Source organism: Sander lucioperca, chromosome 6 (assembly GCF_008315115.2).
Source record: "Sander lucioperca isolate FBNREF2018 chromosome 6, SLUC_FBN_1.2, whole genome shotgun sequence".
Classification (NCBI taxonomy): Eukaryota; Metazoa; Chordata; class Actinopteri; order Perciformes; family Percidae; genus Sander; species Sander lucioperca.
In genome coordinates this window covers 43158947-43183943 of record NC_050178.1, presented here as the reverse complement: position 1 = coordinate 43183943, position 24997 = coordinate 43158947, and the positions used below count along the sequence as shown (strand labels likewise).

Sequence of the window (24997 nt, the reverse complement as noted above, 5' to 3'; positions counted from 1 at the left end):
AAGACACAGAGATGGCCTTATTTTTTTTTTACAAAACCTCACTGGAGTGCTTCCTTCTCTCATAGTAACAAAAAAGTTGCTGCCAGAGAGGAGGCTGTTTTATTTCTCTAATAGCTGAGTTCAGACAGTTTTACGGCCCTCAGATGAATTTATTTTTCATCAAGTGGCTAGTAAGCATTTAGTATCCACCACATCCGCTGTTGTTTTATCCACTGTTCCTGAAAAACAACATGGAGTTATGGACCTTGAACTTCTTAGGAAAGATACGGGGAAATTTAGAAGGTTTTAAGGTCATTTATACTTTTGTCAGTGATGTTGTAGACACATTTGAGTCTTGTCTTGTTTTGAAAAATGTCTCCAGCAAATTCCTATATGCCTATATTATCACCATTATCACAATTTGCTTGTATGTAGTGAGGGAAAACCCTTATGGTTAAGGCATACATGTATACCACATACCAACATCCATGGTTCAACTTCCACCTAAAAGACCTCTGTTACATGTGTACCGACATTTCCTGTCACTCTCTATACTAACTGTCCAAATAAAGGCAAAATGTCTTGGCCTTCGTCCACAGAAATCCCCACCAATCTGTTACAAAACGTCCCAGTTAGATAGTAAATGCAGTAAACATATTCTTTGTAAATCTTTACAATCATTCCCTGAAAGAACCAAGCAGGCCTGCCTTGTTGCACAATCGAAATTTCCTTCAAAACTTGCCATTTTCAGCTTGTAGTCTGCTAGCTCGAAGGTTGTTGTTCTTTCCCGTATTGAAGCGATTTTGAGAACAGCTTTATCCTGGAAATGTGCTTCTGTTGTTCCAGACTAAGGCAGACTGAACTCTGAATTGAGGGACTGTAGTAAATTAAAAGCCTAATGCCTAACAAATAAAATGAATTAATCCCATCATGTCAATAGACGCCACATTCAATTTCAATCTTCAATTTTGAATGCTGGATAAAATGTTTATTAGCTTTCCCCTAGTCTTGCATAGCCAGACCTTCCTCTACAGCACTGCGGAGGAGGGTCTAGCAAGTCCACACAGCACTCCTGGATGGGAGAAAAACGTGCTCTGGTTTATTGGCATTTATTTAAACCAATCACAATCGTCTTGGGCGGTGCTAAGCGCAAAGTGGAGCCACGGTGCCTCTGCAAAATAGCCTCGGGAAGGAACTTGTTTTGGTGGAACATGTGTACGTTCAAAGGTTTTTTTGTCATACAACAGAAAACTCAGATTGGACGGATAGTCTAGCTAGCTGTCTGGATTTAACCTGCAGAGATCTGAGGAGCAGTTAACCATAGTCCTCAGAAATCCACCAGAGTTTAAAATTACAACACAAAAAAAGCGGAAGGGGATGGACATCCGAAAAGAGTGTCATGCGGCACAATTTCCAGCAGAACGAGAGCAATCCCAGAAGTGGAACGTCGTGTATTTAGACCAGCTTTCCCCTAACTCAACAACTCACACTATTGCATGATTTTTAGGGGAGTCTTGGGACTAGTGAGCCTCAAGTTTGACAGTTTGGCCAGTTAGATCAGGGATTCGTAGGGGCAGGGCTGTGACTGGTCTCCGCTTCACTCAGACCAAACACTCATCAGCATTACAGTGTACCTTTTTGTTCGCACTAATGGGCCATCATGCCACAGGTCTTCCTGCCCCCTCTGGCATCTCCATATGTCCATTTTTCCAATTCCAACACTTCTCATTGATTAATTATGCCCCCCCCCTTCTGTACCTTGCTTATAACACTGTAATTGTAATGCCCCTTTTTCATCTGAGCTTTTATTACTATATTCATATATTCATATTCATTCTGATAGTGTAGCCCAGAGATTGTTTTTGCTGTGTTTACAACAAAGAATTAAATTTCAATTCTCTTTTATTTATGGTGTCAAAAGATAACAGACATTATCTCAGGACACTTTACAGATGGAGTCGGTCTAGACCCCACTATAATTTACAGAGACCCAACAATTCCCCCCAGAGAGCAAGCATTTGGTGCGACAGCGGCGAGGAAAAACTTCCAAGGCAGAAACATTGGTTAGAACCTGACTCTTGGTGGGCGGCCATCTGATGCGAGTGGTTGGGGGGGAAGAGAGAGAGAGAGAGAGAGAGAGAGAGAGAGAGTAATACCTGATAACCATAAATACAGAAAAAAGCAGAACAAAACTCAATAAACATTGACATTTTGCAAAACGTATCCATTGCATACCTGATTTTTCAATAACTATCGACCATCTTTAGATACACAATGGACAACCGGCAGGAATACAATGCATATTGGAAAGGCATGTATTTTCTGCTTCTTTGTCTGCCGGACAAAGCTCTGTGTCCTCAGCTGAATCTGCTGAATTTTTAACAGCCTGCCTATACTGAGATCTATCACTGCGCACCAAATCTTTTTTTTTTTTCTGTGTCTGTCCAGTATGATATCAGCACTCCTCATCGTCTGCCTCTGTTAGATGGGCAGCGAGTTGAAGACAGTAGGGTTAACACTAACATGCGTTCTAGCATCAGACATCTGTGGTGGGTTTGTCAACATGATAAAGACAGGACCTGGTGCTGGGGCACGCTCTGTCAGTTAAACAGAGAGAAAGTAAAGCTGCTTTCACTTCCTTATGCCACATGTGTAGTGTATTGGATTTTGTTTCAGAATAATGTTGTTTGTCCCAAAAGCAGTATACCCTTTAACCGATGTGTAAATGGCTTAACACAGTGTCTTTAATGGTGTGATCAGATGGAACATGAAGCAAATTTTAGAGGCAATGCACATGCATTGAAAAATCATTGCAAGCGTGAGTGGACATCCATGCCAATTTGTCCTTGATGGTGCAAATAAAAGCAAAACCATGTCTATGCAAGCTGAACATTTTTCACTTATCCTGATGCTTCACAACTCCAGTTGCCATGGCGCCAGTGAGCGCGGCAGCCATCGTACCTGCTCCGTCTGTTTGTTGGTTGTTTTTTTTACTAAACCTACTAACCTCACCTGTGCTATGTCACTTACATATGACAAAAGACACTTAAATATAGGGGACTCATGCCACATCACTGAAAGTTTCCCTCCCGGTCCAACCTGGCCCAGCGCAACATGACATCATGACTTTGCGTAAACATACACACCCACTTTCTTAAGCCAAGTGGCGTGTTATCTGTACGCATTTTGAGCTATCCGCGTATGTCTACGCTGTATACAGCGGACGTAAACATACACAAGTGGCGTGTTATCGCGTAAACATACACGCCACATACATGGTGTGTTATCTGTACGCATTTTGAGCGCCGTATACAGCGGACGGGTTGGGTTTAGGAAAAGAAGAACGGTTATGTAAGTCAATGGAGGCCAAACAGCGTTGATAAAGATGCTAAAAAGCGAGTATGTGTCTTGATAACACGCCAATAATGGCATACGAATTGGCGTGTCATACATACGCCACTTCATAAGATCAGTCTGCCCAGTGAGATCACGTGGAGAGCTGACAATAGCAACAACAATGGACGCACGCGCTAGCAACAAGTCACAGAGAAGGCCTAGGGGTAAAGAAGTTGGGAAACAAGCTTGGATTGTACTTCATTTTCGGCCGAATGTCCCTCACCACTCGCTTTCTTGGTGTTGGCATTCTAAACTCCGGGAAAACATCCTCTGAGTTAGAACCTACACTCAAATTATATTTATCTTTTTTTGACTTAGCGCCGCCCAAGACAATTGTGATTGGTTTAAAGAAATGCCAACAAACCAGAGCACGTTTTTCTCCAATACCGGAATGTTGTGTGGACTAGCCAGATCCTCCTCCGCAGCGCTGTGGAGGAAGGTCTGGCAATACAAGACTACCTAGATAGTGGCTGCTGAGGAGGGGAAAGATGGTTTTCGCTCTTGTTGTCCACATAGTGTAAAGAAAATATTCTGTGTTGGTGAGGAGCGATTAGTTTTCTAAGAGACACATTAGGGGAGACTATTAGAGTCAGTGTAATCCAATAATGCCTGCAAGTCAACAGTGGGCTTCCAGGCGAGAGCAGGAATGAGAGTTGTTCTGATTTGCCATTACATCCCCAGCTGATAGTAACACCCAAACACACACATGCTCATTTAATTCATTACTAGAGCCTCAACATAGAACGGCATTCGCAAATAGTGTGGGGTTGTTTAATGGTGTCGCACTGAACCATGACACAATGTGCAAACAGCTAATGGCTTAAGCAGCATGTAGTCCTCTAAAGTTTGATCACATAAGAGATTGGATTTCTACCTCTGTTGCATACTGATTGCAGGATGCTCATTTCCTGGCAAACCTTTATTGTAAAATGTGTTAGATACGGTTAAACTGTTTAGATACTATCAAACAAATTGGTCTTATCTTACTTGCCTATGTTCATTCATAGAGAAAAAGATGTTAAATCAGATAAATTGTGATTGATGGCTACATACAGAGACGCTAAGGATGCAGGCGTCTCTCAGCATGTGACCCAGTGTACTGTTGCTGACCTGCTGGCGTCCTGCAGAGGCTTCCCACTCCAGCCTGAACTCCTGCTGCCTGCCTCTCCCTGCACACGTACATACAGCACATTAAGCCTCTGATGAGCTGTGACCCACCACCAAACAAAGCAATAAAATCAGTTAAGAGCGGGAGATGCATGGCAGGCTGATCTTGCCGACAGTTTCAGGTTGGAGCTCCCATTTCACTCTCTGGCCTATTGATTTTATCATCAGGAAAATTTACCTAAAGTATTAAAAATAAAAGTACTTGATGCTGAAAAATCCTCACATTTTAGTTTCTGTAAACGATCCAAACTTTCAGCTGTACCATTATATTGTTGGGTAGTTTAATTTATAATAAAACATTGTATTTTATAAACTACAATGTTTTGTGTGCAAAAATCTTAAATTGTAAAGTAACTAGTAACTAAAGCTGTCAGATTAATGCAATGGAGTAAAAAGTGAAATATTTCTCTCTGAAATGTAGTGGAGTAGAAGTAGAAAGTGGCATGAAAAGAAAAGACTCAAGTAAAGTACAAGTACCTCAACTGTGTACTTAAGTACATGCTTAAACCTACATTGTGTAATTTTTTGAGTTGATTCTTAGGGAAAACCCCTTTGTTCTTTCACAAATATGTGCTCATTCATGTGTAATTACTTCCACCAACTAATCAAAGTATTCTCGTACGCGTAGAATCTGACATTCAGAATCATTCAGAATACATACGAGCGACTTGCTTGAATGACGGTCGCCATGTAGCGCCTCCATCTTTAAAATACATTAGCCAAAGAGGGACATACCTCCATCTTTAAAATACATCAGCCAAAGAGGGACATACCTCCATCTTTAAAATACATTAACCAAAGAGGGACATACCTCCATCTTTAAAATACATTAGTCAAAGAGGGACATACCTCCGCATTTCGCCCTCTTACACCTATTGGCACCGTGACGAATGCAAGGGGGAGATTACTCGCCAGGGAAGCGAAAACGATAATTAAAATGACAATGAGACAGGCAAAGCAACAAGACCAAAGTTAATATTGGAGTGGCTAGAACAGCTGCGTGGAAACAATAGAGATACTAAGAGATCATTTCAGGTTCGGCCACCACAGGAGGAAGGGCTAGAAAGTAATATTCAGTTGGTTGTCATATACAATTTTACCACTAGAAGGGAGAAATTCTTACACAGTGTAGCTTTAAGTACAGAACAAACAACCCATATTGTTGGATTGGAGGACGTGTTGGCAGATGTCATACAGAACAGCAGGGACTTGATCAGTAAACAGGAAAGACAATATTAGGATAAGAACATGTATTAGGTAATATATTTTCCTCTACAACATCCAAACCCATTAAACTTAAGGATCTGATGGTGCAAAGAAAGATGCACTACCGTGTGTCAAGCAACACAATTGGAAGGTACATACTTCTGTAGCACTCCTATCGGACCTACAGGGATTTAGATTAGATTAGAAAAGTTTTTTACTCCCCAACGGAGAAACTCATTTGCCACCAAATCAACTCATACGTACAACAAACAATATAGACATTACATTCACAGCACACAACGAATACATTTATTACCCATACATATGGCTTTCTGGTACAAAAGCTAGCGCCACAGTGTCCTGTAAATACGAGTGTGAAAACACGGAGGACTCTTGTGGATAATGCACTGGCATTTTGAATCACACAGTACGCCTCCGGTATTTAATGACATTAAGAAGGGTCATTCAGTTGTCATTATAAACTAGGACAAGAAGCTTTTCACTCCCCGTAAATGGCACCAGATATAACATTTGCTTTGAAATAAACAAACAAATGAAAATAAGAGTATATGCTGCATGCATTTGTATGCTAAACAGTGTGAGAGGTCAACACGTTATCACAACAGTAAGTAGCAAGTGAAGACTATACATGATTATTTTACTCTATGGCTTAACTCACATTAGGCCTAAAAATGTAATTTCAAAATATATATTTGTTTGACTAAACTGCTGTATTTTTTTCTAGAAAGGCTTATGGGATGAGAATAGTAATAAAACAACTATAATTACATTATGAAATGAAATTATGTTTTGCTTCCTTGTCATCTTTGTTAGTTAACAGTTAGATAGCTAATTATTTCATTCCCTTCGCCGATCAAAGGCTACTGCAGGCCAGACTGATCTCATGAAGTGGCGTACGTATGACACGCCATTACTGGCGTGTTATCAAGACACATACTTGCTTTTTAGCGTGTTTATCAATGCCGTTTGGCCGCCATTGACTTGCGATTGAGTGTGAATTGACGCTGTAGCAAGTAGTATGAAAGGGCGAAAAATCTGCGTAGGGAGGTTGGTCGGGGGGGTGGTTGGGTCAAACACAGGACTTTTCACCGGAGATCGGGTCCCGGGTGTCATGTTTCCTTCGTGTCCCGCGTGTGAAGTTTCCTTTCCCCGTTTGTTGTTTTCCTAAACCCAAGCGTAGCCTCGCAATAACACGCCACGGGCTTTAGAAAGTGGCGTGAATGTTTACGTTGTGACGATGCAGACTGCTGTCCGTTGTATACAGCGTAGACATACACGCGGATAGCTCAAAATGCATACAGATAATACGCCACTTGGCTTAAGAAAGTGGGCGTGTATGTTTACGAGAAGTCATGACGTCACGTTGTGCAGGCAGCTAATGGCAACTTTTAAGGTGGAATGTTTTCTTGCATGTTACTCAATAAATGAGTTGACGCCGTGAATCAATTTGACAACTTTGACCATTCCATTTGTTTTTATTCTCTCTCTTGCATGACATATATAGTTATGTGAAGAGTGAGGTTTATGCTCTATGTAGTGCACTTATAATGTCTCTGCTCAGGATGCCATTTCTCCACTACGTCTTTACATAGCAAATATTCCTTTGCTGCTATATTAATGTGCTGAATGTTTCAGAAACTTCAGTCTCTTACTATTTATGACATTAATATTTTGCAAATATGTGTTTTTTATATACAAGATACACTCAAGTGAAGGGAATATTCCCGACCATTTCAAAACTTACTTTAAAGTCAACTCACAGGTTCACTCTTACCTAACTCGTCAATCATCAAATCTTCATCTCCCTAAACCTCTGACCTGCAGATGTCAGTTTTCCATATGATTTAGGGGAACTAAATTATGGAATAACTTTTCCTATCCGACAAAAAACTGTTCATCTATAACTTTTTACAAAAGATGCCTAAAAGACCTAGCCTGGGTAAACCCTGACGAACTTCCGGCAAATTTAAGATTTGCTCTGCAAGTCAGTCTGGCTAAGAGCCCATTCAAGCCCATTTCAAATGTCCCCGAAATCGAGGCACCAATCACAACTGCTGAGGCGGGCTTTATGCAACGACGATAGCGCAGCGACGGCGAGCAGCGACGGCGAGCAGCGACGGCGAGCAGCGACGGCGAGCAGCGAGCAGCTTTTTGTTTACATTCAACTTGACGGCTACCGAAGAGCAGTGTCACCCGGATCGTTGGTCTGTTTGGTTGGACTATCCAATGCGCCCAGAGGCATTTGAGCGGCGTCCATTGGTGATGCCCCTTTGGAAATGAACTGTCAATGAACCTTTCCCAGACCCACTCTCAGTTGTGGTGTCAACCAGGCTATAAAAGACCAATTAACTGGTGTTTAACAATTGTTTGTCACCAAGTACTTTTGTATTCATGCCCTTATTGTTTTACTGCTAACGACATGTATTGTTACTTTTGCTCATACAGATAAATTAATAGCCTATACACTGTCGCACTGTTTTTAATTCAATACCTTTATTCCCACATTTTTTTGCTGTTTCTTTATATTTGTATGTATTTTTATTTTATTAGTTTCTACCAATTTTAAGTTGTCTTATAAAATTATCAAGGTGGAGGCTTCAAATAAGTCCACTGGGTTTTTCCCTGTCTTTCCCTGCACTGTATTTGTTTGTTATCTTTGTCACTCTATTTATTTTAAATTGTGCAAATAAACCTAAACCTAAACCTACAGAACCTGGAAGTAGAAGACTTCTTCCCCCACTGATTCAGATTCTTACATTTTGACCTCTCTATGGTTGGAGTACTCACCTGTGACCAGATGTTCAGTTGTGACTGTGACTCAGCTGAATCGTCTTTCAATTAAAGGGGAAGGATTGCATTTGTGTGTGTGTGTGTGTGTGTGTGTGTGTATATATGTGTGTGTGTGTGTGTGTATATGTGTGTGTGTGAGTAATTTCTGTTGGACTTTATGTACTCTCACTTTTTCCATTGTTAAAGCTACATTGTGTAAGAATTTTCTTTTAATTCTCTTTTTCGCTTCCCTGGCGAGTAATCTCCCCCTTGCATTCGTCACGGTGCCACTGAGTATAAAAGGGCGAAAGGCGGAGGTATGTCCCTCTTTGACTAATGTATTTTAAAGATGGAGGTATGTCCCTCTTTGGCTAATGTATTTTAAAGATGGAGGTATGTCCCTCTTTGACTAATGTATTTTAAAGATGGAGGTATGTCTCTCTTTGGCTAATGTATTTTAAAGATGGAGGCGCAACATGGCGGCTGTCATTCCAGCGACTTGCTCGTATGTATTCTGAATGATTCTAAATGTCAGATTCTACGCGTACGAGAATATTTTGATTAGTTGGTGGAAGTAATTATTACACATGAATGAGCACATATTTGTGAGAGAAAAAAGTTTTTTTTGCTAAGAATCAACTCAAAACATTACACAATGTAGGTTTAACATGAATGACCATGTGTGTCCATTACAGCACTAGGTGTGTCATTTGCTTTTGTCTGTGTGTGTGTGTGTGTGTGTGTGTGTGTGTGTGTGTGTGTGTGTGTGTGTGTGTGTGTGTGTGTGTGTGTGTGTGTCTGTGTGTGTGGGTGTTTAGTTGAACAGAATTGAATTTCTCTAAAACTCTGGCTTAGTACAGCTCCTCCTGCACAGCTCATTCTATGTGCAGCAGAGGATGGCGGCATGCAAAGAGTGAACACGACACTAGTCCACAGAATGGTACACACACTTTCACTTCATCAGTCACACAGCGGGCTCAAAACAAAAAACACTATTAATCACGGCACGGTCCTGGACAAAATGGTCAGTGAGTGATGAATGAAGGAGGGGGAGTGTTAGCAGGGAGCTCAGCAATTTTATGGATTATTTCAAACAACAAAAACACTTGTTGATTATTTTTTGTGTTTCGTTTTCATTGTTCATTTTCAGGTTTATGTCATACTGACGCCCTGTGGCTCGGTAAAATCTCTTTACATACTACAGCTGTCAATCTTCCTCTATAATACCATTCGAATTGCGTTTTTTTATATTCAAATTATATTAGCATATTTAATGTCCAAATTCAGCCTTTTATTAATATTTACTACACTACTATGGCTTATGCATTGCCAATGCCAATATCAACATGTGGTTGTTGTTATACATTCTGTCCACTAGAGGGACTTCATACATTAGCCTCGAAGGGGCGCCTGCATCGTGGCTAGGGTGACCGGGACAGTCCCCATTTTCAGTTGTGTCCTGAGTCCCGACAAAAGCCTGTCGGGACGCTAAAATGTCCCGGATTACACCATTCACTATGAAATTGTCCCGGTTGTCAACGATTACATAGCCGACGTGGTCTTATTATAGCCCGATCATTAACTAAACCCATGTAGAAAGACTATTATAGATTTTAACAATGTGTGTGTGTGTCAGTCAATCATAGCAGTCTGCGTCTGCATAATCTGTGCAGCCAACGTTACAATGTATATTTCTAAACATTGTTGCAATGCCTCTTTTTATGTGTCTCGTTTTAACCATAGACAGTGAAAGAAATGGACACAGCAACGCTGTGTGGGAATGTTCGCGCATTTCAAAAGCAGGGAGATTCCATTCTAAAATGTAGGTCTCCTTTGTCAGTTCGCCATGTGTCTACCGGGCACAAATGCTCCTGAATGCTCCCCAAATAAACAACACATGGACTGACGAGAGGAACCGCATGACCATTCCCACCTTAAAGGCGCTACTCGTCACACGCGCCAATTTTGCTGACACTTGTGCGCAATTTCACAGTAGGCTTTCAGCCATCAAATTGATTCTTCAGCAAATTCACTCCTCTAACAAATATACAGAATGAATGTTTCCAATAGGGAAGCTATCTGCTCTATCAAATGAGATTACACTTGTGTGTTTTGTTGGTTAGAATAACACTGGTAACACTTTACGGTAAGGGTACATGAATTATCATGAAATGTGGTCATCACTGCTCAAATTCTTATTTGAATATATTACCTAATGCTTTAGTTGTTGTGTTGTTCATGCATGTGCATGAGGTCATGAATGAGAGGCTATGAACTCATGTCAATTCCTGATGATTCATAAGATATAAAGGAATGAATAAATGCACAAATCATAAATTAATTCATGCATGAATTCATAATTCATGTACCCTTACCGTAAAGTGTTACCATAACTTTATTTTAAGCCTTTGTCAGCAGTTCTAAATAATTCATTTAGTGCCATGCAATGAAAAATACCTTTTCACAAAGTTTTTCACAAGTTCAGTGGGTGCATTTTCCAAAAGAATGCTTTAATTCTGAAAAATAAAGTTGGTCCCACATGAAACTCACTCAATGTCTTTTAATATTATTTCTTAGATATGTAGGCTACATACCAAGATAATTCATGCATATTAACTGAGATACCCTATTATGTTGTGAGCAGTAGGCCTACGTGTGCTGTTGGCAAAATTGTGTGTAATCTGTCCGTGTCTATGTCTGACCTGGGCTGGCACATGTTCACGTTAACAAGCCGAAGCGTGTACGTGCACGAGCACTACGGTCACGCGCAGTGTCCCGGTTTTAGTTCCGGGAAATCTGGTCACCCTAATCGTGGCACATTCCATTTCTGGCACGCTGCTTTGTTTACATTCATTTTCAACCACAAGCACACAGCAACAAACCCGAATCAACAGAGAACGCTGTAATGAAACATTATCTAACACGTGTAGTGAAGCGGCTCTGTTGTAAAGGCTAACGGTGCCCGGTTAGCACAATGACAGCATGTTAGAAAGCACAGCTGAAATGTCATAAGCGGAGTAACAATAGTGTTAGCCACCATGCTAACGGCATAGATAACTAAGCCAAACGGTGCTGTCATTACTTTTTTTAGTGGTTTATACACAATTTGTTTCTTGCAGATTTTCACGTTACCTGCTACTAGAAGTTAAAGGAGCAATATGTAATACTGACAGCTAGCATTTAAAATGGGTACTGCAGTCAAAATACTGGAGAGAGTCTTCTCCCCCCAACCCCTCCTCCACAGACTCAAAGCTCACGCGGGTTGCCAGGTTAAGAATGCTGAACCCAACTTCACATGACGTAAATGTTAGCTAGATGCTAGCTATGTTGACATACAATAAATACCCTTGCGGTGGTCTGTACACGGTTGACAGTCCCCTTTTGTCAGCTAAACTTAACTGCAACAGCCACTGAAAAGACTATGACCTTAATGGTACTTGGAAAATACCAAGAATACTTGGAACCCTGGTCACAGTCACTGTTTGTCGGCTAAACGTGACTGCAACAGCCACTGAAAAGACTGTGACCTAATGGTACTCTGTACCCGACTCACAGTCAGCGTTTGTCGGCTAAACTTAAGTGCCGCGGCCGCTGAACAGAAGGCAGGGGAGAATTTTGTTGGAGGGGGGGGGGGGGACTGAAACATCTGTTTTACTACTTTCCAGACCCTGTTAATAATACAAAATTAAATAAACATGTAGCCTACCCTTTCTTCCCTTTGTCTGAGTTTATGTGTAGATTCATAAAAAAATATTTGTTGTTGCATGATCTACAAAATAATTCACTAAAAGTAGCTTGTCTATACACTGTCCAACACTTTATTACTGTGAAGCGGTGGTGATGGTAACGTTAGCCTCAAGAATAGTCCATTACATGACGTACCATACACTGACCTGTAGAAAACGTTAATTTGGCTACATGGTTGTTTTGCCAAAGTTAAATGGAATGTTTTCATTATGAGGAAGTCAAACTTGCAGTTTCTTTCATATGTCTGTCATGGTGGTTGTTGCTGAGATAGTAAACAGCTGTGGCCCGCCCGTCGTTCCTCCGGTAACGTTAGCAGTTTGCGTGTGTTAGCATGATGCCGTTAGCCAGCACCAGTCGGGATCACTTCACTGGCTGGGTGTCACAATGTTTTGGCGAGTAACTAACTTGAGTAGCCTGTTCTATAGTAACTGAATGTGAGTGTCCGAATGTTGAAATGCCTGTCCCTACTAGTCACCTTGATAAATTAGTGAAGCTTAATGCTTATCTGTTCTGGTCTGCTGTTAACTTTTTAGAGACTCTCCCTGCAAGGCTCTACAAATACCTAAAAATCATGGAATTGATTAACTGGTCTCTCAGCGCAATTGACACTGTATTCTCAAGGAGGAGCACTGGTTCGGGTGAGCCAGCATGTCCTGACGGAACGTTTGCTGCGGGGTATACGATGGACGGCTGGGAGAAATGGCGTGTTGTGTGTCTCTCTGCTCTTTCCGTGGAGGACGTTGAGGATATCTACCTATTTGGAACCCTGATAACTGGAATGTTGCTGATTGGAGGATGCTTCGCTCTGGTTTATCGAAGAATTGGAAAGACTTTGGTAGCTGTCCAAAGCCCAAGGAAGCTGCCTGGCCTGACTGAAGCTGTCGGAAAAGCGATCAGTTCGCAAACTGGAACTATTCATCGCGTGATGGAAAACAACATGGTAATGACCCGCGGCTTGGATACCATCATGAGGAAGGTCATGGATTTGGAAAGAAAAATTGACCAGTTGAACAGTTGTGCAGTTGGACAATAGAATGAATGTTTAAATTAGAGCAGCCATTCGTGTAGACAAAACAAATTTAATCTTTCGGCTCCCTTATCCTGAACGGCCTTGCCAAGGCCGTTTCTTGGAACAAACAGTCACCCTGTTGGGGCTCTGCAAGCGAGACGCTCTTGGTTCCTCCCCCGTCTTCCCCACTGCCTGCTGATTGTCGTATCGGTTCTGGACTGTTCAAGGGTGTCACCATGGCAACGTGCTGTGTTTTCGCTATAACATTCTGCGGACTGGGACACTAGTGGGACTGCCGGGCTGTGCGTTTCTCAGCAGGCCAAACTCCCCAACCTACCCTCTCCCCAGTCCCACGCCTTCGCAGCCAAATGTGCAACTGTACATTTATGTTATGTTATGTTATGTTATGTTATGTTATGTTATGTTATGTTCAGCAGTGCAAATGTACTGTTTGTGTGCTTATGTGCTGAGGTGTTTTTTCCTGTTCCCAGACTGTTCTTATCTTTATGAGGATAGTCTGAGAGTTGCTTTTTTTTCCCTCTCCTCTCCTCATGTCATGCTGTATTGTCCCTGCGAGAGTTAAGAGAGAGTTGTTTTGGCGCCGAATATGGCGACTCGGTGTGTCTGAGCGTGTTGCTTTAATGTGACATGCACCTACAGCACCAGGACAAATTCCTTGTGTGTGTAAACGTACTTGGCAATAAAGCTTTTTCTGATTCTGATTCTGATTCTGATTCTGATTCTGACGAAATTAGCCAACTCAGCATCCGTCTTAAAGTCCTTTTGGGCTCCAAGCTGTCTCCATCTTTTAAATGGGGTGTAACAGGGCATAGCAGGACCACCGGGACAGCTGCAACCATGTTTTAGGTGCCACCCTAGTCCAAGGAAACATGCTGGGCAAAAGAAACACATAAGGACTCCAGGGAATAAGCTCCTCAGAGCTGAGTTAGTAACAAGCATATTTGGGACAAGGATGCACACAGATGGAGAGAGAGAGAAGAGAGAAACTCAGTGTGTCAAAGGATGTCCCCCGGCAGCCTAAAACTATAACAGCATAACTAAGAGAGACAAGTTAAGGAGTAAACCTGTCTCTCTTAGTAAATATATAACATATTTCTCCTTTGAAATGTATTATGTCCATCCTGTTAAATGATAATACCAGAGGCTTAATACTCTTTTAGCCGGAGCTATCTTTTATTGAGCACATGCAGTTGTCAGAAGTATATCAACATTCACTCACGATAACCTGCGAGACTATGGCGAGATCTCACTCATTCACTGTTACCGTAAAACCCATAGTAATGAACAGGCACATTACACATTATTATATGACACATCCTTCCTTTATGTTTACTATTTTAAACATCAGTCAATTGTATGTGAAACACAGCAGTGGTGCATCCACTATTTCTACTGTGGGTCAAAGTATAATGCATTTCAGGTCTGCAACGACTATGATACACACTTTCCAAACCTACTCTTCAAATAAAAGGCTACAGAGCGGTGTCTCATTCTACTGTAGTCCACTTCCACACACTCCTGTCAAGTGTGTGAGTGTTCTGGTGACGTGGGAGCAGCTGTCAGATGTGTGGCTGGATAAGAGGAGTTGGGTTGCATGCTGTGACAGCCCATTGAAGTCCATGCTGTGGACCCACCGCTCCCTGCCACGGCTCTATAGCATATTCTCTGTCAGGACCATTGTGCTGTGAGTGGCAGTAGTCGAGGCTCCCACAGGAGGCACAGTAGCATGCTGGGCACACCATTTAAACCCCAGGATTTTGACAATGTGCAATCCTGAACAGCATGTTGTCAGTCTATGAAAAAAAAAAAAAAAAAATTCAAAGTCAGTTGTTTTTACAGCTACACTAAGCAAATCAACACATTAGTAAGCCTGGGATGTGTGTCCCATGTGCTAGCTGCCATTTATGATGAAACACTTCCTCGCACAAAGTTTTTTCTCATTTTTAGATTTTACAGTCATGATAGAACCATGCAGAATCATTACATTCAAATAATAGTTTGCAGTGCCCCATGAATTCAAGTATACACACGTTTCAGCCAAGAACACGAACATGGACTGTTACAAAAACATTTGCCGGATGAAGCATTGATTTCAGGCGCATCCTAAGGTAATATACACTCACCTTGAAGATTATTAGGAACACCTGTTAAATTTTTCGTTAATGCAATTATCTAATCAACCAATCACTTGGAAGCTGCTTCAATGCATTTAGGGGTGTTGTCCAGGTCTAGACAATCTCCTGAACTCCAAACTGAATGTCAGAATGGGAAAGAAAGGTGATCTCAGCAACTTTGAGCGTGGCATGGTTGTTGGTGCCAGACAGGCTAGTTTGAGTATTTTCCAATCTGCTCAGTTACTGGGATTTTCATGCACAACCATTTCTAGGGTTTACAAAGAATGGTCTGAAAAAGGAAAAACATCCAGTATGTGGCAGTCCTGGGGGGCGAAAACGCCTTGTTGATGCTAGAGGTCAGAGGAGAATGGGCCGACTAATTCCAGCTGATAGAAGATCAACATTGACTCAAATAACCACTTGTTACAACCGAGGTATGCAGCCAAGCATTTGTGAAGCCACAACACAAACAACCTTGAGGCGGATGGGCTACACCAGCAGAAGACCCCACCGGGTACCACTCATCTCCACTAAAAATAGGAAAATGAGGCTACAATTTGCACGAACTCACCAAAATTGGACCTTTCACGACTGGAAAAATGTTGCCTGGTCTGATTAGTCTCGATTTCTGTTGAGACATTCAGATGGTAGAGTCAGAATTTGACGTAAACAGAATGAGAACATGGTTGTTACAACTGGGCAGGCTGGTGGTGGTGGTGTAATGGTGTGGGGGATGTTTTCTTGGCACACTTTAGGCCCCTTAGTACCAATTGGGCATCGTTTAAATGCCACAGCCTACCTGAGCATTGTTTCTGACCATGTCCATCCCTTTATGACCACCATGTACCCATCCTCTGATGGCTACTTCCAGCAGGATAATGCACCATGTCACAAAGCTCAAATCATTTCAAATTGGTTTCTTGTACATGACAATGAGTTCACCGTACTAAAATGGCCCCCACAGTCACCAGATATCAACCCAATAGAACATCTTTGGGATGTGGTGGAACGGGAGCTTCGTGCCCTGGATGTGCATCCCACAAGTCTCCATCAACTGCAAGATGCTATCCTATCAATATGGGCCAACATTTCTAGAGAATGCTTCCAGCACCTTGTTGAATCAATGCCACGAAGAATTAAGGCAGTTCTGAAGGCGAAAGGGGGTCAAACACAGTATTAGTAGGGTGTTCCTAATAATCTTCAAGGTGAGTGTACATAGACAAAAAGCCACCTGTTGTATTATAATCCTCATAGAAAGTAACGTTCTGTGTGAAAGTACTTGTGACAAAAACAACCATTCAAAATGTGCGAATTACTTGCACAAAAAAAAAAAGTTAAATATTCTGCCCCGACAGCTGGTTCCAACCTTCTTTTTACAGTCCCTGGTTCCAACATACATCACGTTAAAGCTATAGTGTGTAGTTTCTGTCGCCCCCATGAGGAATTCTAAGTAATGACAACAAAACTGTTGGCGTGTCCACATGATACAGTCTTCCGTGATCGCACGCCACCCCCACCCCTCCTCCACGCAATTGCAATTACAATAGCCAAGGAGGACACGGAGGATTTAAAAAATATGATGGACTCTTCAGAAGAGGTCATTATCTTCACTCGAGTTTCTGCGTCCGAAAGTCACCAGACGCCACAATCTTCTGAACATAGCCATACTGAGAAATCCAGAGAGAGTTGTGTGGAGCTGTTACAATTAGCATTGTAGCAACTCATTTGGCAATGGCTTGAATGTAACAGACCTTCATTAATATAAAAAAGTTACGCACTAAAGCTTTAAAGTTGCACTAGATTTTATGTTTGTCTGTTTTTCTTGGCCACATGTAGGTAGAACTCTACAACAAGCTAAATCACACGTTTTAATGGCCTGACATGACTGACTAATATGGTGATATGGATAACTTGTTGGCTCTATTACAATTTTTTGTAATAACTTAAACATCCTGCTGACATGTATCAATATTAGCATTCACTTGGAGACATGTTTCTAGCAACCTGAAGAATGTTAGTCCAATATTTGCTCACTTTTTTGCCCTGTTTTGATCTAAACTCTTGGAGGGAACTGCAAAGTCAGGTGATAACTTTCGAGTGACACCTTTTAACAGTACACACCGTCATTTGACCCACTATTATAAAAACATATGCATTAGTGCTGCTTTAAGGATGAAATACCATGGAAACCTTTACAGCAACTATGTGTAGAATTTCTAAAATCCTAACTTGGGTGCCCCCCCAGTAGTAGTAATAAAAAAGATTTGATTTGACCCAAGGACACACATAGGGCTGGGCAATATGGAAAAAAATCAGATACCACGATATTCTTGACCAAATACCTAGATATTGATATTGATATAGATACGATATTGTAGGGTTGACAATTGGTGCTTTAACAAAATATTTTCACAATTAGATTTTAGATAAATAATCATAATGTGGGTGTAATAACTCAGGTTGAAGGTAAATAATAAAACAGAACAGTTAAACAGATGAGTTTAGAAAATTACATCACTTTACTGTAATGTGGCCTGTAAAACCAGGAAAAGACTAAACTTATGCCATAATGACGATATCCAGAATCTAAGAAGATATCTAGTCTCCTCTCACAATATCAATATAATATCAATATACTGCCCAGCCCTACATTGACAGGCCAATTTTGACTGTGAGTGTCTCGTTCTTCTACAAACACAAACTTAAGGCATCTGAATGATTGTTGCACATATTTGCTTTAATCGAATCAGAGAGTAAATAAAATCCCTTTATAGTTTAGGCTCCCTCCTGTAATTGTGACTGCTAACACCCTGTGATCTTTGAAGCCATGAAACCTATCGTTAAATGAACATACAGCTCACTTTAAAGCTCGTTGTCATTGATCATTGGCCGTATGCCTCAATGTGGCAAATGTACAGTGCCTGAGTCTGACTTTAACTAGTCTCCAGCTATAAACTTGGTTTTTGATCAGATTCCATTTGCGATCTACAGCCAGAAAAATAGGGAGACTAGTCAGTATCCTGATAATCTGTTTACTGCATGAGGCTGGGTTTGGCACCTAAAGCAACCACAGCAAGGCTGGCAGGATGGCAAGGCAAACATCCATAAAAGCAGGGGTTCATGAGATCACTGCCTGGCTCTGGAAATCAGATGAGCAGATGGAAAACTGAGAGGCATTGTTTGAGTGAAAAGCCAATTCAAAGTCTGTCAGCCCTGGGTCTTCCAGCTAGCAGCCCAAACATCTGAAGCCCTATAGGATTTAAACACATGGCTCCATTGTCAGTCAAAATAATGCAAGCATAGTAAGCACTATATTTGCTTTAAACTCTGAAATGTGAGTGAGCCATTCTTTACTATTTACATTTTATTTTTCAAATGCTCTAAAATTGAATAAAACACCCAACGTTCAATGAAAGTAATCATTAATTTTCCCTGCGAAGCACATCCATGCATCTATGTTATTTTTGGGCAATTTGGTTGAAAGAAACCCATATTTCTGATATAAAAAAACCCCAAACGGTTCACATCTGACCCGCATACAACACAAGGGTTAAAGCTATAGGATCAAACTCCCTGTTGGTATATTAAGATTTGGGGGCCTGACATAACTCCCAGCATAGCTTTACCCGGAGCAGATGTTAATCAGCTCCACCTCAACCAGCTACATTACAGTGCTGCATTCATGCGAATACATCATAATACTCCAATAATATAATGTGTATTGTCCGGTCTGTGACCTCTGGATTCCCCTGTGTTTTCTGTTTGTTTCCCTGTCTGTCTTCTTCCCCTGTGTCTCCTCCCCTGTGTGTGTGTGTGTGTGTGTGTGTGTGTGTGTGTGTGTGTGTGTGTGTGTGTGTGCTCATCAGCAGGGCCGTGGCTCTACAGGCATTACCAGGCACACCTGACTTCCATTCACAATCAAGCTCAGTACAAGAAACCCGGCTCTCCACTCACTCATCGCCAAATTTTTTCCGCTCTCCATGTGGTAACTCTTCAGGCCTAAAAACTCCAGTGAAGATTTTTACTTTGACCCGTTGTTGTACATTGCTAAAAATAACCTTACCTGTGTCTCCTCTGTCTCCAGCACCTGCCAGAACTGAGCCTGCCTTCCTGCTGATCCTCTGCCACTGCCTGTCACTGACTCCTCACCACCAGACACCATCTGCTTTCACCGGGATTGTCTCCACACCACCTTGATTAACTCTCTCTTACTTACAAGTACTGAGATAAAATAAAACTTGTAACTACAATCCATTGTGCCTGTGTCTGAATCTGCTACTGGGGTCCAAACTGTGAGCAAATCGTAACATGTATATAACATTCTTGAAGAGCCCGTTCTGCATAATTAGTCCTATTACCTTTGATACGTAAGTACATTTTGCTGATATGTCTTCTGTACTTACACTACAGTATTTAAAAACTATAAAACTTTCTCTTGTAGTGCAGTATTTTCACACTGTCTTATTACTTATTGGGCTCTGGAATTATCACTGGATATCATTTTTAAGTTTCAGGAATACAAGCATATCTATATTTATTGTATGTGCTTCATTCACAAGAACATGAACAGTTCAAATTGAAGAATACAACAACAAGAGAATAAATTGTATACAAAAGTGGAGAGTCAAAGACCTATTGGAAGGAAAAGAAGAAAGATATATGCTAAAAGGGGGGGGGGGGGGGGGCATTTTATAATCAGTCAGTGTAGATTATGGCTACAATAAGCAGTCTACATAATCAAAATTAGCAACTGTCTGAGACATGAGGCAAATTATGAGTTCTATTTTGAAAGGAATTCAAAATAGAATTTAAAGTCATAAAAAAATGTGTGTACTGTAATGTTTGGTTGAGCGTCAATATGACATCTAATCAGGCTACTGTTAAAGTGACTACATCTGAGAGGTCCATGGGCAGCCCAGTCTCATGGCAGTTCGTGAAATGGTCACGTTATTGAATCTATTGATTTGTGTACTGAACACGTTAATGTCGTTATTTTCGTGTGGTGAGCACGAATTTTTTTATGTATTTCAACGGGAAGCATATTTCGTGATCACAGAACGATTACGGTAGCGAGTAGTATTGATATGGCGAAATTCCGTGCAGTGAGGGTCAAAGAACACAGGACTTTCACCCCGGAGACTGGGGATCGCATCCCGCGTGTTGCAGTTCCTTTCCGCGTTATTCTCTTCCTAACCACAACTGTCCCGTTGTTGTGGCCGGCGTGTGGTGTGTGTGGCGTTTCATGTCCTCGTTGTTGCGTCCCCCAGAGCAGCCTAGTATCATGGCATTTAGTGAAATGGTCACGTTCAAAAATCGTGACCTGTACACGAATCAATAAATCAAAATAACGTGACCATTTCACGAACTGGCGTGAGACCGGGTTGCCATGGGTGCACTAAAAAACAGGGATATCTGCTATTTCAACAGAAAACCACATCCTTATATCAACCGTCTGAGAACAGGACATAAATGCTTAACCGTTTAAGGTCTTCCACTGCTTTTCTTTTAAATGTTCCTTACCTGTCCCATAAAAGAAGAAAAATACAACGTTTCAACAAACGTTGTATTTTTCTAAATAATTATTGCTTGCGTAATGGTCAGTGTGCGGGACTTTTCTCTAAGCTTTTGATCTGCTATTTTTGATCACATCCTACGCACCTGCCTGATAAAAGAGGTGCGCAAAAAAGTTTTCTTACGCTATATAAATATATAAAAGTTAAAGTTTTAGCTGCACTGGGGAGCATGTCATCCAAAACCCGGTCCATCAGCACTGGCGCCCCACAGGGATGTGTCCTCTCCCCGCTGCTCTTCTCCCTCTACACTAATGACTGCATCTCAAAGAACCCGTCTGTAAAACTCCTGAAGTTTGCAAATGACACCGCCGTCATTGGTTTGATCCAGGATGGTGATGAGTCTGCTTACAGACAGGAGGTGGAACAGCTGGTCCAATGGTGCAGTCAGAACCACCTGCAGTTAAACCCCAAGAAGACTGTGGAGATGACAGTGGACTTTAGGAGAAGTCCCCCCCCTTGCCATCCAGAATGACACAATGTCCACTGTGGATTCCTTTAGGTTCCTGAGATCAACCATCTCACAGGACCTAAAATGGTCTCCCCACATTGACTCTGTCCAGAAAAAGGCCCAGCAGAGGAATACTTTCTGTGACAGCTAAGGAAGTTTAATCTGCCCAGGGAGCTGCTGACCACTTTCTACTCAGCCATCATCCAGTCTGTCATCTGCACCTCCATCACTGCCTGATTTGGGTCAGCCACCAAACAGGACAGGGCCAGACTGCAACGGACAATTAGGGCTGCAGAGAGGATCATTCAAAAACCCTATGAAAAAACGAGGTAGAGATGGAGTGACCCTGCCCGGAGGAAGCCCGGGGCCCCCGTCTGGAGCCAGGCCCAGATGGAGGGCCCGTCAGCGAGCGCCTGGTGGCCGGGTTTGCCACGAAGCCCGGCTGGGCACAGCCTGAAAAAGCTACGTGGCACCTCTCTCTCCAACCCATGGGCCCACCACCTGTGGGAGGAACTGCTGGGGTCGGGTGCGCTGCCACATGGGTGGCAGTGAAGGTCAGGGGCCTCGACGGACCAGACCCGGGCAGCAGACGCTGGCTCTGGGGACGTGGAACGTCACCTCTCTGTGGGGGAAGGAGCCGGAACTTGTGCGGGAGGTGGAGCGCTACCAGTTGGATCTGGTGGGGCTTACCTCTACGCACAGTCTCGGTTCTGGAACCATATTCCTGGATAGGGGCCTATAGGAACGGCCTCCCTGATCTAAACCAGAGTGGTTGTTTGTTGTTGGACTTCTGTGCTAGTCATGGATAGGGATGCTCATAAGTGTACTTGGTACCAGAGCACCCTAGGCCAAAGGTCAATGATCGATTTTATAATCGTTTCATCTGATCTGAGGCCGTATGTTTTGGACACTCGGGTGAAGAGAGGGGCAGAGCTGTCAACTGATCACCATCTGGTGGTGAGTTGGGTCAGAGGGTGTGGGAAGACTCTGGACAGACCTGGTAAGCCCAAACGGGTAGTGCGGGTAAATTGGGAACGTCTGGAGGAGGCCCCTGTCCGACAGACTTTCAACTCACACCTCCGGCGTAGCTTTTCGTGCATCCCTGTGGAGGCTGGGGGCATTGAACCCGAGTGGACAATGTTCAAAGTTTCCATTGCTGAAGCTGTGGCGGGGAGCTGTGGTCTTAGGGTCTTAGGTGCCTCAAGGGGCGGTAACCCACAAACACAGTGGTGGACACCGGTGGTCAGGGAAGCCGTCCGACTGAAGAAGGAGTCTTTCCGGGATATGTTATCCCAGAGGACTCCGGAGGCAGTTGCAAGGTACCGAAGGGCCCGAAGGGCTGCAGCCTCTGCCGTGAAAGAGGCAAAGCAGCGGGTGTGGGAGAAGTTTGGAGAAGACATGGAGAAGGACTTTCGGTCGGCACCAAGGTGCTTCTGGAAAACCGTTCGCCACCTCAGGAGGGGGAAGCGGGGAACCATCCAAGCTGTGTACAGTAAGGATGGGACGCTGTTGACCTCAACTGAGGAGGTAATAGGGCGGTGGAAGGAGCACTTTGAGGAACTCCTAAATCCGACTAATACGCCCTCTATGGTAGAGGCAGAGCTGGAGGATGATGGGGGATTGTCGTCAATTTCCCTGGTGGAAGTTGCTGAGGTAGTTAAACAACTCCACAGTGGCAAAGCCCCAGGGATTGATGAGATCCGTCCAGAAATGCTTAAAGCTCTGGGTGTGGAGGGGTTGTCTTGGTTGACACGCCTCTTCAATATTGCGTGGAAGTCGGGGACGGTGCCTAAGGAGTGGCAGACCGGGGTGGTGGTTCCCCTTTTCAAAAAGGGGGACCAGAGGGTGTGTGCCAATTACAGGGGTATCACACTTCTCAGCCTCCCCGGTAAAGTCTACTCCAAGGTGCTGGAAAGGAGGGTTCAGTTGATAGTCGAACCTCAGGTTGAAGAGGAACAATGCGGATTCCGTCCTGGTCGTGGAACAACGGACCAGATCTTTACTCTCGCAAGGATCCTGGAGGGAGCCTGGGAGTATGCCCAACCGGTCTACATGTGCTTTGTGGATCTGGAGAAGGCGTATGACCGGGTCCCCCGGGAGATACTGTGGGAGGTGCTGCGGGAGTATGGGGTGAGGGGGTCCCTTCTCAGGGCCATCCAATCTCTGTACGACCAAAGCGAGAGCTGTGTCCGGGTTCTCGGCAGTAAGTCGGACTCGTTGGCCTCCGCCAGGGCTGCGCTTTGTCACCAATCCTGTTTGTAGTATTTATGGACAGGATATCGAGGCGTAGTCGGGGTGGAGAGGGGTTGCAGTTTGGTGAGCTGGGGATCTCATCGCTGCTTTTTGCGGATGATGTGGTCCTGATGGCATCGTCGGCCTGTGACCTACAGCACTTACTGGATCGGTTCGTAGCCGAGTGTGAAGCGGCTGGGATGAGGATCAGCACCTCTAAATCTGAGGCCATGGTTCTCAGCAGGAAACCGATGGAGTGCCTTCTCCAGGTAGGGAATGAGTCTTTACCCCAAGTGAAGGAGTTCAAGTACCTTGGGGTATTGTTCGCGAGTGAGGGGACAATGGAGCGGGAGATTGGTCGGAGAATCGGCGCAGCGGGTGCGGTATTACACTCAATTTATCGCACCGTTGTGACGAAAAGAGAGCTGAGCCAGAAGGCAAAGCTCTCAATCTACCGGTCAGTTTTCGTTCCTACCCTCACCTATGGTCATGAAGGCTGGGTCATGACCGAAAGAACGAGATCCAGGGTACAAGCGGCCGAAATGGGTTTCCTCAGGAGGGTGGCTGGCGTCTCCCTTAGAGATAGGGTGAGAAGCTCAGTCATCTGTGAGGAGCTCGGAGTAGAGCCGCTGCTCCTTCACGTCGAAAGGAGCCAGTTGAGGTGGTTCGGGCATCTGGTAAGGATGCCCCCTGGCATCCCTATGGAGGTGTTCCAGGCACGTCCAGCTGGGAGGAGGCCTCGGGGAAGACCCAGGACTAGGTGGAGGGATTATATCTCCAACCTGGCCTGGGAACGCCTCGGGATCCCCCAGTCGGAGCTGGTTAATGTGGCTCGGGAAAGGGAAGTTTGGGGTCCCCTGCTGGAGCTGCTACCCCCGCGACCCGTTACCGGATAAGCGGAAGAAGATGGATGGAGAGGATCATTGGAGCTGACCTTCTCTCCATCCAGGACCTGTACCGGTCCAGGGTCAGGAAAAGGGCAGCAAAAATCTCTGCAGACCCCTCACATCCTGGTCACAAACTGTTCCCCCTCCTTCCCTCTGGTAGGAGATACAGGGCACTGTTTGCCAAAACCAGCCGACACAAAGACAGCTTCTTTCCCCAAGCAGTCACTCTGTTGAACGCTCAGAAATAGCCCCCCCACCCTTACACTGAACAAAGTCAATCAACACTGTTCTGCTCATCTACCTCATGTATATTTCAATCTTACAATTACAATATTGTTATTAATATATTACCATTGCACTGAACTGCCTTGCACTATATTTATATTTAAATCTTAAATCTGACTACTGATATTGCACTATTTCTTCCC

The 24997-nt window shown here is 43.4% G+C and overlaps 1 long non-coding RNA gene across 1 annotated transcript; it reads left to right on the top strand.

Moving 5' to 3' along the window:
- Positions 1 to 19266: 19266 nt before the first annotated feature.
- LOC118495207 lies at positions 19267 to 19679 on the top strand. The gene is made up of 2 exons (XR_004897524.1): positions 19267 to 19414; positions 19514 to 19679. It is a non-coding gene; the product is annotated as an uncharacterized LOC118495207 (long non-coding RNA).
- Positions 19680 to 24997: the final 5318 nt, after the last annotated feature.